Below are 12,243 nucleotides of genomic sequence, written 5' to 3'. Positions count from 1 at the left end.
ATTGTTACCCGAGAAATTTCTGCGATTACACAATCCTACTTGTTTTATCGGAAGATGTTTTTTTTTTTCATTCAGTTAAATTAAATCTCATCTAAAACCTGCCGGCAGCAATAATGGAGGCTATAAAGAAGCTTGTCGTCTCTCACCTCCAACTCAAAATATTACCACATATTTCACTTTTATTGAAAGTAATATCAATTAAAGTGTTGTAAGTGGCTTGTTTCTTTTTTATTGTCAGTCAGTCAGGCAGACTATTACTTCTTTTATGCTCTCAAAAATATTCACACAAAGAATTAAACGGCACATGGGTTTTCATCTTTTAAAAGGGGCGATGATACATTAGCTATAAAGTCGATAGCAACAAGAAGCTAAAATGCTGCGGTGAACTTAACATCCTGTACAAGAACCAAACATCCAGGGGAATGCAATCTCACGACAAAGACCTCCAGTGTGTTGCAGCGAGTTGAGTTTAATACGTGTGGATTTCCTTCTCAGAACTGCAAGAAAAAAACAAGTTGTATTCATAACTAATCTTATCACGGCTTCATTCACAGAGACAGAAAAATGGGCATCTGTCGGGGTATCTATTTTTCACATACATCCATTTTTTATTTACCCTCAGAGGAAGCCCTCGCTTCAGAACCCAGCTTCCTCTACCAGCTTCTCGCCGCATGGCATGCGGTTTTTCCCGCAAGGTTGAGAACATGCCGTGTTCGCATTCAATATGACGACGAGTCCTCGGTCCCGAGGCCGTCTGAGAGCTGGAAGCCAGTGGGCGTAGCTTTTCAGATAATCAAATCAAGCTGTTTGCAGAAGCAGAGTTTGAATCACCTACAGCGGCTTTGTCATCACTGAAAAGGAAAACGAAGTTACTTCTCTAAGAGGGAAAGGTCATTTGAGGCTATTGCATAATTGAAATATGCTGGTCATTAGTCAATACAGGCCAGGAGGAAGTTACGTTATTAGAACTATTGGAATTATGCTATAAGAAGTTATTAGTACTGTGCCCTGAATGCCAGAGTGAAGCTGAAATTTTCTGTGTATTTCTATTATTTTGTGATCATTAAATCTAAATAATGACTTTTTTAATCTTTAATGATAAGCCGCTTTCCCACTGGTCAAAAAAACTGCTAACACTCGGTTTTTCTGCTTAATGGGAAAGGCTACAATCGGCATTCAGACCCGGGTCAAATGACTCTGCAGTAGACCGATCGGCATTAATGGGAACACAAAACCTGGGTCGACACGCTAATCTCCGCCCCCTTTCTGCCGCGATGTTATGCTCCGTCCGTAACTTCTGCGAGTCCTTGTCAGCTCAGCTACAAATTCCGCCCGTCTCCGTCCGAGCAGTGCTCGAACATCGTTCCAAATTTGTCGGTGCCGAGTTTGCTAAACAGACTGAATGAGTAATAGATACAATAAAGACCTACCCACCGTAACATCCTCACTGTTTACTAACCCTGTTTTAGGCGCGCCTTTGACGCAGCAGAAAAGAGACCAACAGGAGTATACTTCACTGGCAATGGGAACAGAGACAATCGCCATTTATAAGCGGGTCCTTATAACACGCCAAATTTAGGTAAGACAGGGGTGCTATAGCATCTTTAATATTGTTTCTCTCTTTATGAAAATAAAATGTATTTTGATCCAGTAAAGTTCATTTAAGGACTTAATGAAATAACTGGAACAGATACAACATACTAATGACACCGACAAATGCAAGCACTCAAATTTCCATTTTAGCAGCAATTTAGCACGATATTGACAGGAATATATCCAACCATCCAATATCTATACCGCTTATCCTGTTCAGGGTCGCAGGGGGCTGGAGCCTATCACAGCTGCCATTGGGCGAGAAGTGGGGTTACACCTGGACCAATCAGCAGTCAATCACAGGGCTGCCACATAGAGACAAACAACCTTTCACACTCACATTCAGATTCAACAATGAACTTAACGAGCGCGTCTTTGGACTGTGTGAGGAACCCGTAGTACCTAGAGGGAACCCACGCATGCACGGGGGAGAACATGCAAACTCCACACAGAATATAGCCCCTTATAGCCAAACCAGGAACCTTCTAGCTGTGAGGCAAAAGCACTAACCACTGCACCGTCATGCAGCCCACAGAAATAAATATCAAGTTAAATGTTGGAGACTTTCACAAGAAGCCTCGTCTCTAAGCGGTCCAGAGGGAAATATGCAAACCTCATTTGGAAAACCAGTCGTGTTGTTGGTCAATTTCATTGCAAAATCATAATCAAAGTATCAAATTAGCAGCAGTGCTTCTGATTTCCTGCATCCTTCATTCTCAGTCTGAAGGCAGCTTCAATGTAAACTACAGCGTTTGCATGTTTGTGTGTGCTGAAAGGTCCAGTAGGGCAATGTTTGCGTGTCTGAAATAGGGGATTTCTGTAAGGCGGAGGACTATCCTTGTAGGTGTAGCTATATAAATACACTTCTGCGATGGTTAATGAGAGTATGTGCGGTTGAGTGTGCCTCAATGTGTGTGTGTGTGAAATCTGCTCCCACACGCTCCCTTAAAGCACTCTTCTGCCATCTACAGGCACATCCTCCTCTCCCTTCTCCTCCCTCCCTCTCTCTTTCTCCTTCCATCACAAACCCCGGCGTTAATCATTCTGGCATCATCTAAATATTCACGGCACGACTTGGGAGCGCGCATGCTGTACAAACCGTCTGTCTGCATGTACCTAACTGCATGTGTGCATCGAGTCCTCTGCAAGCTGATTTTTGTGGGCCCAACATAGGCATGTGTGTGTGTGTCTGAGGGCTGCTTTTCAGAAATCAATAAGCCATGTGTGAGGTTGGTGTCCTGAGAGGGGGAGACAGGAAGAACGAGAGAGAGAGAGACTATGTGAGGAGAGGGTGTGAGGTAAGAGATATAGGAGGGTGGTGAAGTGTAAAGCAGCAGGAGGAAGAAGAGGAATATAGGATAAGACAAGGAAAGAAGGGATGAGGAGGCGGTAAATCAAGAAAAGAGAGAAGCATTTGAGGGAAGAAGGAAATGAGGGAAACGAGGCGAAAGGATGTAAGGGAAGGAGAGGACAAGAAGGGGAAGGAGGGAGGTGGCAAAATAGGTACAAGATGTAAAACATTAAGGCTAGAGAGTCCTAGATAGGGAGTGAAGGAAAGGCGTTGGAGGACAAATGAGGGGGATGGGGCGCGTGTGTGTTCCCTCAAAAAAAAATGGAAATGTACTGTATGTGTGAAAGGGGGAGAGAGGAATGAGACGGTCGAGCTGGAGGGACTTGCATGAGTAATCCACTTTTCTGAATGGTTCTTTGCAGTCGCCCCAAAAAGTGAACAGGCGGATGTAATGTATTCCAGCATGTCCTAGAAACCCGGGAAACTAAAGTTCACATTCACTTTGCCTACTATGTATTAATCCTCATCTGGCGCAGCGAGCAGGTACAGGCATCAGCGTGTAGTTCAAAGTAATGATGCTGACAGAATGAACCTGTCATCTTATCCCTGTTGGAATCACCGGTTCAATCAAGGTTACATAAAACTCCGTTAGATTTCCAGAAACCTATTTATTTACATCCATTACTGATCCCGGCAATCAGTTTATTTTTTATGATATAAGACGACACATCCCGTCTTGTTGGATCTCGAATCCAAGAGCTGACAAGTGCCTAAATAAATCTGCAATTTCTTCTCTCTAACAATACTTGTTGAAGTAATTATGGATGGCACAATGGAACATGCCAAATCCTTTAACAACCCTTTTGCACAGATTATGTTTTGTATTGTGTTTGTCATGTCTGTGAGTTCTTCTGAAACAAGAGCGCACAGTGCAGCCGGCACAGCATGGACGGTATTCATTAGTTGACGACAAGAGAGAAGGACTGTCCTGTCTTTATGCAACCACATGCACTGATGTATTTTCAGTCTGAAATAGCTGACGGAGACAAAAGCAGCATGAGTGGAGGGAGAATTTAGCATTAGTGCTAGACGTTGTCAGGGGAACTGTTTTTACCTGTTGGACTGTCATGTAGTTGTACCTTACCAGGTAAAATTCAATTGCACTCGAAATGGTTCTTCTTGAAGGCGGGATGGAAAGCAGGCCATCGTAGAGAGGTGTGAGCTGTGGACAACCATTAACGGTACCTTTTCTTGCACACCTTTTCAGGCTTAACTTCAAGTAAAGTCCTTGATGCGCTCAAAATGAACCAGAATGATGCGTCTTCCCACATTGTTGCAAGTCGCAAGAGAGTCTTACTGGTCGACATGGCTTTTCTTGAAGGCGGGTTGGAAAGCAGGCCATCGTAGAGAGGTGTGAGCTGTGGACAACCATTAATGGTACCTTATATTGTACACTTATCAGGCTAAACTTCAAGTAAAATCCTCAATGTGTTCAAAATGAACTAGAAGGACATGTCTTCCCAATTTGTTGAAAGTCTCAGGTGGTCTAAAGGGCTCTTCTTGAAGGTGTATTGGTAAGCATCCAACTATCGTAGAGAGTTGTGAAACTGGGACAACCATTCATCGAAAGCCTAATCCTTTACCCCTTTCAAACTGAAATTAGCGTGTTGACGCGGGTTTTGCAGACCTGGGAAGACCCGCTTATTAGAGACGCCAATTGTCTCTTTTCCAATTGCCAGTGGAGTATACTGCTTTCGGTCTCTTTTCTGCTGCGTCACCGTCTGACGTCACAAACACGCCCGAAACAGGGTTAGTAAACAGTGAAGATGTTGCGGTGGTTAGGTCTTTATTGTATCTATTACTTAATTTGTAGCTGAGATGACAAGGAGTCGCAGAAGTTACCGACGGAGCATAGCATCGCGCCAGAAAGGAGGCGGAGATTAGCAGGTCGACACGGGTTTTGTGTTCCAATCAACCAACCCAACCGAGGCAATAATTACCCGGGTCTACTGCAAAGTAATTTGACCCGGGTCTGAACGCCGATTGTAGCCTTTCCCACTCAGCAAATAAGGCGGTGTTAGTGGATGCCATGTTTAAAATATTTCACACATTTTAAATGCAGGCACTTGTTTAGGTGTCGGAATTGTGTGGGATTGTTGCAGTTCTGTCAATCAAGCACTTCTCTTGAACCGCTCTGACTCCACAAGACTCACCGCTCATAAACCATGGTTATTATTCATATGTTAACTGTCCTCTTCACATTGAAATATGACACATACAGCAAGAGCAGTGAGGTACACGGGGTCCCACATTGCAAAAGTTTACACACCTATCCAAAAATCATGATTTCTTCCTGTTCCGGCTCCATTTCTTTCTTTTATTCTTCTCCTTTTATCCACCCACCCAATGGAGAAGAAAGCCGATATGCTGGAGAGAGACACTCAGGTAGTTGCCTCACACAGATTCACAAACTGCTGAATGTTACCCCGCCATTGTCCACAGTGACAGAATCCAAACATCCAGCATATTTGTCACAAAGGGGACTCCCTACAGATGCAGCAGCTGTGCTGGAGAACAGCAGGACGGCAGCATCCTCGCAATGGGGTGGCGACAAGACCCTGTCAGATGTGGATTGCCACTATTTGACTTGAGCCCTTCTGGGACTGGCAGAAAGCGGTCACGACTGAGGCGGCTTAGCTGCGGCTGCGGAATATAAGAATCCCATTTTGTCAGGAGTCTTGTGAAGAGAATCATTCAAGCAAAACAAAAAGACGTATTTATTTATTTATTTTGTCAACGTAGCACGGTCCCTCAATGGGATATGCTCTAATGAGGTAATTGACTAACGAGATATCCAATCAGGAGCCACAGTGCCGGAGGGTGGGAAGGCGGCTGCTTTCGACACAATCGAGTGATTCCCATTTTTGCAGACACACACACACACATAAAAATTTACGACCACACACGTTTACAACAGAGAGAATATTTGTTCACTACCAGCTGTCTGTCTACAAGCAATGCTGCTTGCGGGGCGTGTATGGAGATAGACAGATTGTATATCCGAGTGTGCGTGTCCGTCTTTGTGAAAGGGGGAAATGTACAACAAGCAGCGGCGTCATTGACTTTACAACAAGATGCCAGTGGCAGTTGCATGCTGACACACCCACCGACAAACACACACTCCGGGTTTTGGCTCTGATTAGTTTCACACATGGCAGAGAACATCAGGAGTGTTACCCCCGGTTATTGAGAGGATGGGTACAGATGCCACCTGATTGAAAAGAGGATGAGGGGAGGAATGGCATTACTGTCAGCGTGCTGAAGAAAACCTGTAAGTGCAACAGGCAGCCAACGGTGATATGAGGTTTCTCAGTGTGTTACATTTTCTGTTGGTGTTGAGTTCGAGGCTACCATAGTACTTTATGTGCTGAGTAAGTCCCCCCGGCGGCTGCATTGAAGAAAATATGGCCCCATTTTTCTTCATTCCTGGAAAGTTGACTCCCAGACGTGGCAGCAGGAAAACTTGTGTGTCAAAACAAGAAACTTGTAGAAAGCAATAAAGTGTAGTACAGCAGATGTCTGCTGCAGATACAGATGTCTTCTGACATTTACGGTAAATAATTGAAGGCCTAGTTTGGTCAGAACGGAAGCATTTTTCACGACATGACAGACATGGTAATTTATTAATACAAAAAGTCACATGATGGTAAAAGCGGTGATATTTTATGCCATAATGGGAATTTCCTCTGCACTGTGAGCTCACTTGACAGGAGTTCTCTTCATTCTCAGATACTAGCTTCACTTTGTTTACTCCCTTTGACTGTGTGTATAAGTGACATTTATCTTCCTGAAGTTTTTTGGTTCATCAGAGAAGTTTGTTCGGCCTGAAGTGACACAGAAAATGACACGGAAAATGTGAATTTTGGAGTATTTAACGGCTCAGGTCTGAGAGCAATCCCGGTGGTGTTATTGCACATAGAAGCGAGATATTGATGTGGCGCCTGGCTTTTAGGGGAGTGAAGCGAACGTGGCCCTCAGCAACCAGTTCCCATTACTTTCACAGAGTGGTGATTTGGATGCAATCTATTGCACTTCGTTGCAGCATGCATGCGTGTGTGGTCAGAGGTGTTCGGTGTGTAATCTCTAATAAAGCAGTGATGGACTGTGGTGTGCAGCCATTTTGAGAGAGATGGACTGAATCTAAGTATTGTACTGCCCGCTCCGACACACTCGCTCTCTCTCTCTTTCTTTCTCTCACCAATTTATTCTTCTCCCTGTCTCACACATCGCCTGCAGGAAAGGAGGAATCTTCTAAAACGGTTATTTATCTACATCTCATTCCCTCTTTTCACTACCTCTTTCCTCCCTCCAGTATCAGAGCAGGACACAAACACACATTCAATCACACACGGTTGCAAGCACACACACACACACGTTCAGAGGCAGGGCATTTTTTTGGGTTGTAAATCCAGCTCCAACCGAGAAGCTGTCAGCGGCCACACCTGATTAATAAGGAGCTCCTGTGAGTGTGTGCATGTGGCGAGTTTGTAGATCATGTGTGGGTCTGTGTGTTTGGGACGAGGGGGGTTAAATTTATGGCTTTCAGTTTAATGAAGTGAACAATGAGGTCACACTTAGAAAATCATCAAAGGAAAGAAGGATGACAGTGAACACAGAGGACTACAAGCATGTCCATCTATTATGCCAAGTCGAAAAAGGGAAGATGCCTGTCAATATGTTGTCTGCATTAAATAAAAATCTGAGCTTGATAGCAATAATTTTTTTTTTTAAATTAATCTGATGAAATTAGTCTTTAAAAAAAAGATGAAAAGAATAGGGTTGTTCGAATACTGATATAAGTATCAGATACCGATACCAGTATTGGCATCAGTATCGGTACCAGTATCAGTATCTGTATCGGGACCGATAACAGGTTGATTTACAAGTTTCAGGTAAATTATAATGTGATGTGGTGTGTGGTAATGTTTGTGGTAATGTCTGTTTTATTAATCATGACAGTATCATAGAAATACTTGGTGTATCGGAATCAGCATCAGGTAAGCATCAGGTGTCACGGTATGTTCCGATACCATAAAAAAAAATAGTATCGGAACATGTCTAATAAAAGATACGATATTTGGCAACTTAATCATGCAGAGCAACATTGGCAATCATTTTAATCTATGTGTCTACAACCCTTGTTTATGTTAGTTGAATATTAGCTCTACTTTTACCTCTTTTTTGTTCTCCACCATCAAATATCCGCTGATGCTATGTTTATCAGCCAGTCGCTGACTTTATCTCTTTTGTGTATGTTGATGGACAGGTAGCATTTAACGTCTTTTTCAGGGCTTTTTCATGGAATGTCAGCGACCTGCTGCTGCTGATAGAGAAGAAGCTGATGATAGCAGTGAAAATAAACCAAGTCACAGGTTAAGTCAAAACAATGAGCTGAAAGACTCTGAACTCTGTTGATGGGAGCCACACCACTGGGTGATACTGTGTCGTCTTTTTTTCCTTATAAGCGACGTTTTTCTAATTCAAGTCTTTTGATTCATGCTTAATAAAAAAGTGTGTTTAGCTAATTTAATTTGCACTTGAAGCAGAAGCAGTGTGTTATAACTAAGAACCAGTGTTCCCACTCTATTCTTGGCTTGGTGATTGTTCTTTCGGGGATCTCAGAGTAAAAAGCTTCTCCTGCTCATTACCGAGACCCTGTGTTCACATTACAGGCTTGGCATGAAATCCCTTGGCCTGATCTTGCCCCAACAGAAAAACTAAGCCTGAGTTGATTGAAAGGTCCAAATTCCAGGCCTGAATATTTACCAGATTCAGCCAGTAGACTGAGGACACTCATTACACGCGCATGAAGGCTCATCAGCTGTAGGTTTCTCTGCTTTAGTGTGCTTGAACGCTCTGTGAATCAGACACATTGTACTGTAGAAAACCGCATCACTGTCCAGTCTCTCCTCTCCAAGAACTTCCAATCAGCCAACAATGACTTCCACATGTCCAGATGACCAGCATTGTAAAGATCAGCGGGCACAGGACAACAAGTTACCTAGCAACAGGCATGGTGCAGGGTTAGAGCCAACATGCTGCCGGTGGAAAATGGAAAGCACTTTATCCACAGCTCTGGTGTGTCACAAGGGGTTTGCTGAACGGATTCAGTACGTCTACCCGAGTGATGCATTTTAAGCTTTTCTGTAACACCTAATAATGAGATTTTTCAAAGAGGAGTTGTGTTTATAATGGACATTTTTTTTCCTGTAAAATGAGTGTTAACGGAGTGTGCTTATCAGGCCACGCAGGTTCAATGGGGCAGTGCTGTCGTAGACTCCTTCTCTGTCAGTAATGGGGTTAGGAGGGGTGGAATATTATCTCAACTTACGTTTAACTTGTATAGACGTAGTTAATTGCATGTTGAACCAGGCTTTTTATATTTTTTGTATATCTTGTGATCAGTTTTTTGTGATAGAAATACATACCAATAATAATACAAAATATACAGCATGTGCTCAGGGCAATATGCTAATGTATACATTTCATACTTTAGGTGCTCAACTGATGTGAAGATCTCACAGTTGAGGGATTACTGTAGCCCCCTGCTCAGCTGCAGTGTAGGTACAAAGACTTAAAGCTGCTTACAAAGATGCCACAAGGACGTTACTGTGTTTGCAAAGATCTTGCATTGCGACTCCCATGATTGTCAGCATAAGTGTGCCCATGTGTCAGGCAGCGATAAGGAACCGTGTGGTGAATCCTATGAAAAGCTGTTCATGTTGGGATGTGGTTTTTGTACTCTTGAGAAGGGTAAGAGATGCCGATACGCTGCAATTGCTTTGTTTTCTTGTGATGTTTGTAAAGTTAATTTTTGAAGTTGCTAGTTTTCTGTGTCGTACATATCTTTTGCAGCAACTAAATCACTTTATTCTGTGGTGTAATACAACAGAATCCTTTTCCCTATAGTTCCTGCAATCCCATAAACAATGCCATCATGGATCTGTATCTGGATCTGTGCCTTCAACACAAAACTTTGGAACTGTTTTGCAGCTCCAAAAAGTCCCCCATAAACATCACAAAAAAGAGAAGAAATCCAGTGTTGCTGAGCACCGATTTGAGGCCTGCTGTCACATATATTTTACACTCGTTTATGGTGTCCATTGGCGGTACTGTTTAGAGAGCACATAATCAAGTGAAGGACAGTGCACATTGAATTGTCCTCCACTAAGGCCTACTGTATCTGTGTCAGGGGCTTGTGAGAATTATCTGGAGAGGGAAACGGAGTAGATGAAGTGTCGCGGTGGAGTGGAGTAGTTGAGTCTGTGATTGACGGAAAAGGAGCAGCTCGGCGAAACAGGAACAAAGTCACAAGCGGCAAAAAAAAGAGGCAGGTGCTCAGCGTTTCGGTGTCGCCGTTGGACAGCAATGTTGACCGGCTAATGCTAGAGTACACATAATTGATCTAATTATCTCACAACAGCACACTTCTCACACAGCCGGGATAAAACGAATGACATTTGGAAATACTATCCTAATCACATTTAATCAAAGCCTCTCCGTTCATTTGCAAATGAACGCAATGTGCGGGAGGGAGTCGGTGTGAATGTGTCGTAATGAGAAAGAAAATGGAGAGAGATTCGTGTAGGTTTGAATATTTTAGATGTACATGTCTCAGAAAAAGACAAGAAACCTACAGCTTCTCCTGAGGGCACCTCTTGAAAGCACGTTGAGAAGCCTGAAGGCATCGTGCTACAATATTCACAAACACCTGAAATATTCTGAAGGTCAAGATTCTGCATGTTTTTATGCAATAAACCAGTCGATACAGCTCTCTAAACACCACGGCAACATCATCTCAGTGTCAGTGTCAGGAGGCAACATTGGAAGATGGAGAGTGTAATAAACAGGATGTTAGGGGCGAACGAGTGTGCATAAAAGCACTTGAGAGTTGATGTTTTCTTCGTTGGCTCGTGCGTTGTGCGACATTTATATCAAGGAAGATGGAGTGCTTAAGGTGACAGAGGGTATTATGATGGGCAAAGAGGCAGGTTGACCTAGTTGTTTAAGCTACCATCCAATCACTGAAAGGTCGTGGGTTTGATCGCAGAAAAAATGCCTGGTATCCATCAACAACCGTGTTTAACGTCAAATGGGCCTTGAGAAAGACCCTTAGCTCAAGTTCATGAATGGCTAACATGATGGTATACCCAGTCTGGTAATGGAACTTGGGTAATAAAAACGGGGAAGCTCTATCGTAGAAGTTAAGAGAGCTTGGACCTTGAGCTAAATTGTGTGAGACTAGTAATTCAGAATTGTAAAATATGGGTAAAGTCTTTCATAACTTAACAGCTTTCGTGCCGAAATTCAGAACAATTCAATCCAGCAAATGGATGCAAAAGTACCAACCCTTTATCTTTCTTGTTAGAGAAGCTTTCAATGTTGAATGCAGGCTCTTACGTTCCTCAAATATGGCCAAATGTGCAAGACGAAAAAAAGTGTTTGATGTCTCACTTGGAGCGCTACAAGGCTTGCTAATGTTAAGTACACCTATAGATACGTGGTCAGCAGAGCGATAATGTACCACTCAGCAGGAGCCCCTTACAGCCCCGAGGAAATGAAGATAGCTTTCTCCGTTTCAGTTAGTGTCACTTAGCGGAACAATGGAAATTACATTTTGGCAATCAGGGGAGCAATCAGAAGTTTTCTCAGTAAAATGAAGGGAGCCAACACATAAACAAAAAAGACTGATGTTACTACATAATGTGCTTTTTCCATCTGGATGTTAAACTCGGAGCAATAAATCAGATTAATATCTGAAGAAACAGAAAGTAAAAGAACATTACACTGTAGCTCAGTGGTAGAGTCGGTCGCCTCTCAATCAGATGGTTGAGGGGTTCGACCCCTGACTGCTACAGTCGACGTCAAAGTGTCTTTGGGAAAGACAAACCCCGAATTCAGTGTCTATGGATCCTGATTGGAGATAAGTACAGTCCATTTATTGGTTATAAATTCTACTTGGATTTAAAAGTTGTAGGGAAACACTAGTTCCTGTTATGTAAGCGTTTCATTTCCACAGAGGGAAGAATGATCACTGAATTGTAGCATTGGAGGACTTACGTTTTAAGTAAGCTCTTAAAAAATAAATGAAACTGTAGATTGATAAATCACCCATTTTTCGTAAACAGTTAGCTTCATAAAAAGGACAAAGGAGAAAGGGGGAATATAAGGCTTTACTCCAGGTATGTTTCGATATTTGCTAGGAAAGAGAGAGAGACGAGAGGGAGTGAAGCGTGGAGCAGAAGGTTGAAAAGAAGATGATGGATGGATGAGGGGAGTCTCCTACTGAAAGGTCACGT

This window comes from Semicossyphus pulcher, unplaced genomic scaffold, assembly GCF_022749685.1.
Source record: "Semicossyphus pulcher isolate SPU_LCO1_2020_fin unplaced genomic scaffold, fSemPul1.0.p SCAF_5, whole genome shotgun sequence".
In the NCBI taxonomy this organism is placed as follows: Eukaryota; Metazoa; Chordata; class Actinopteri; order Labriformes; family Labridae; genus Semicossyphus; species Semicossyphus pulcher.
This window is presented reverse-complemented; position numbering follows the sequence as displayed.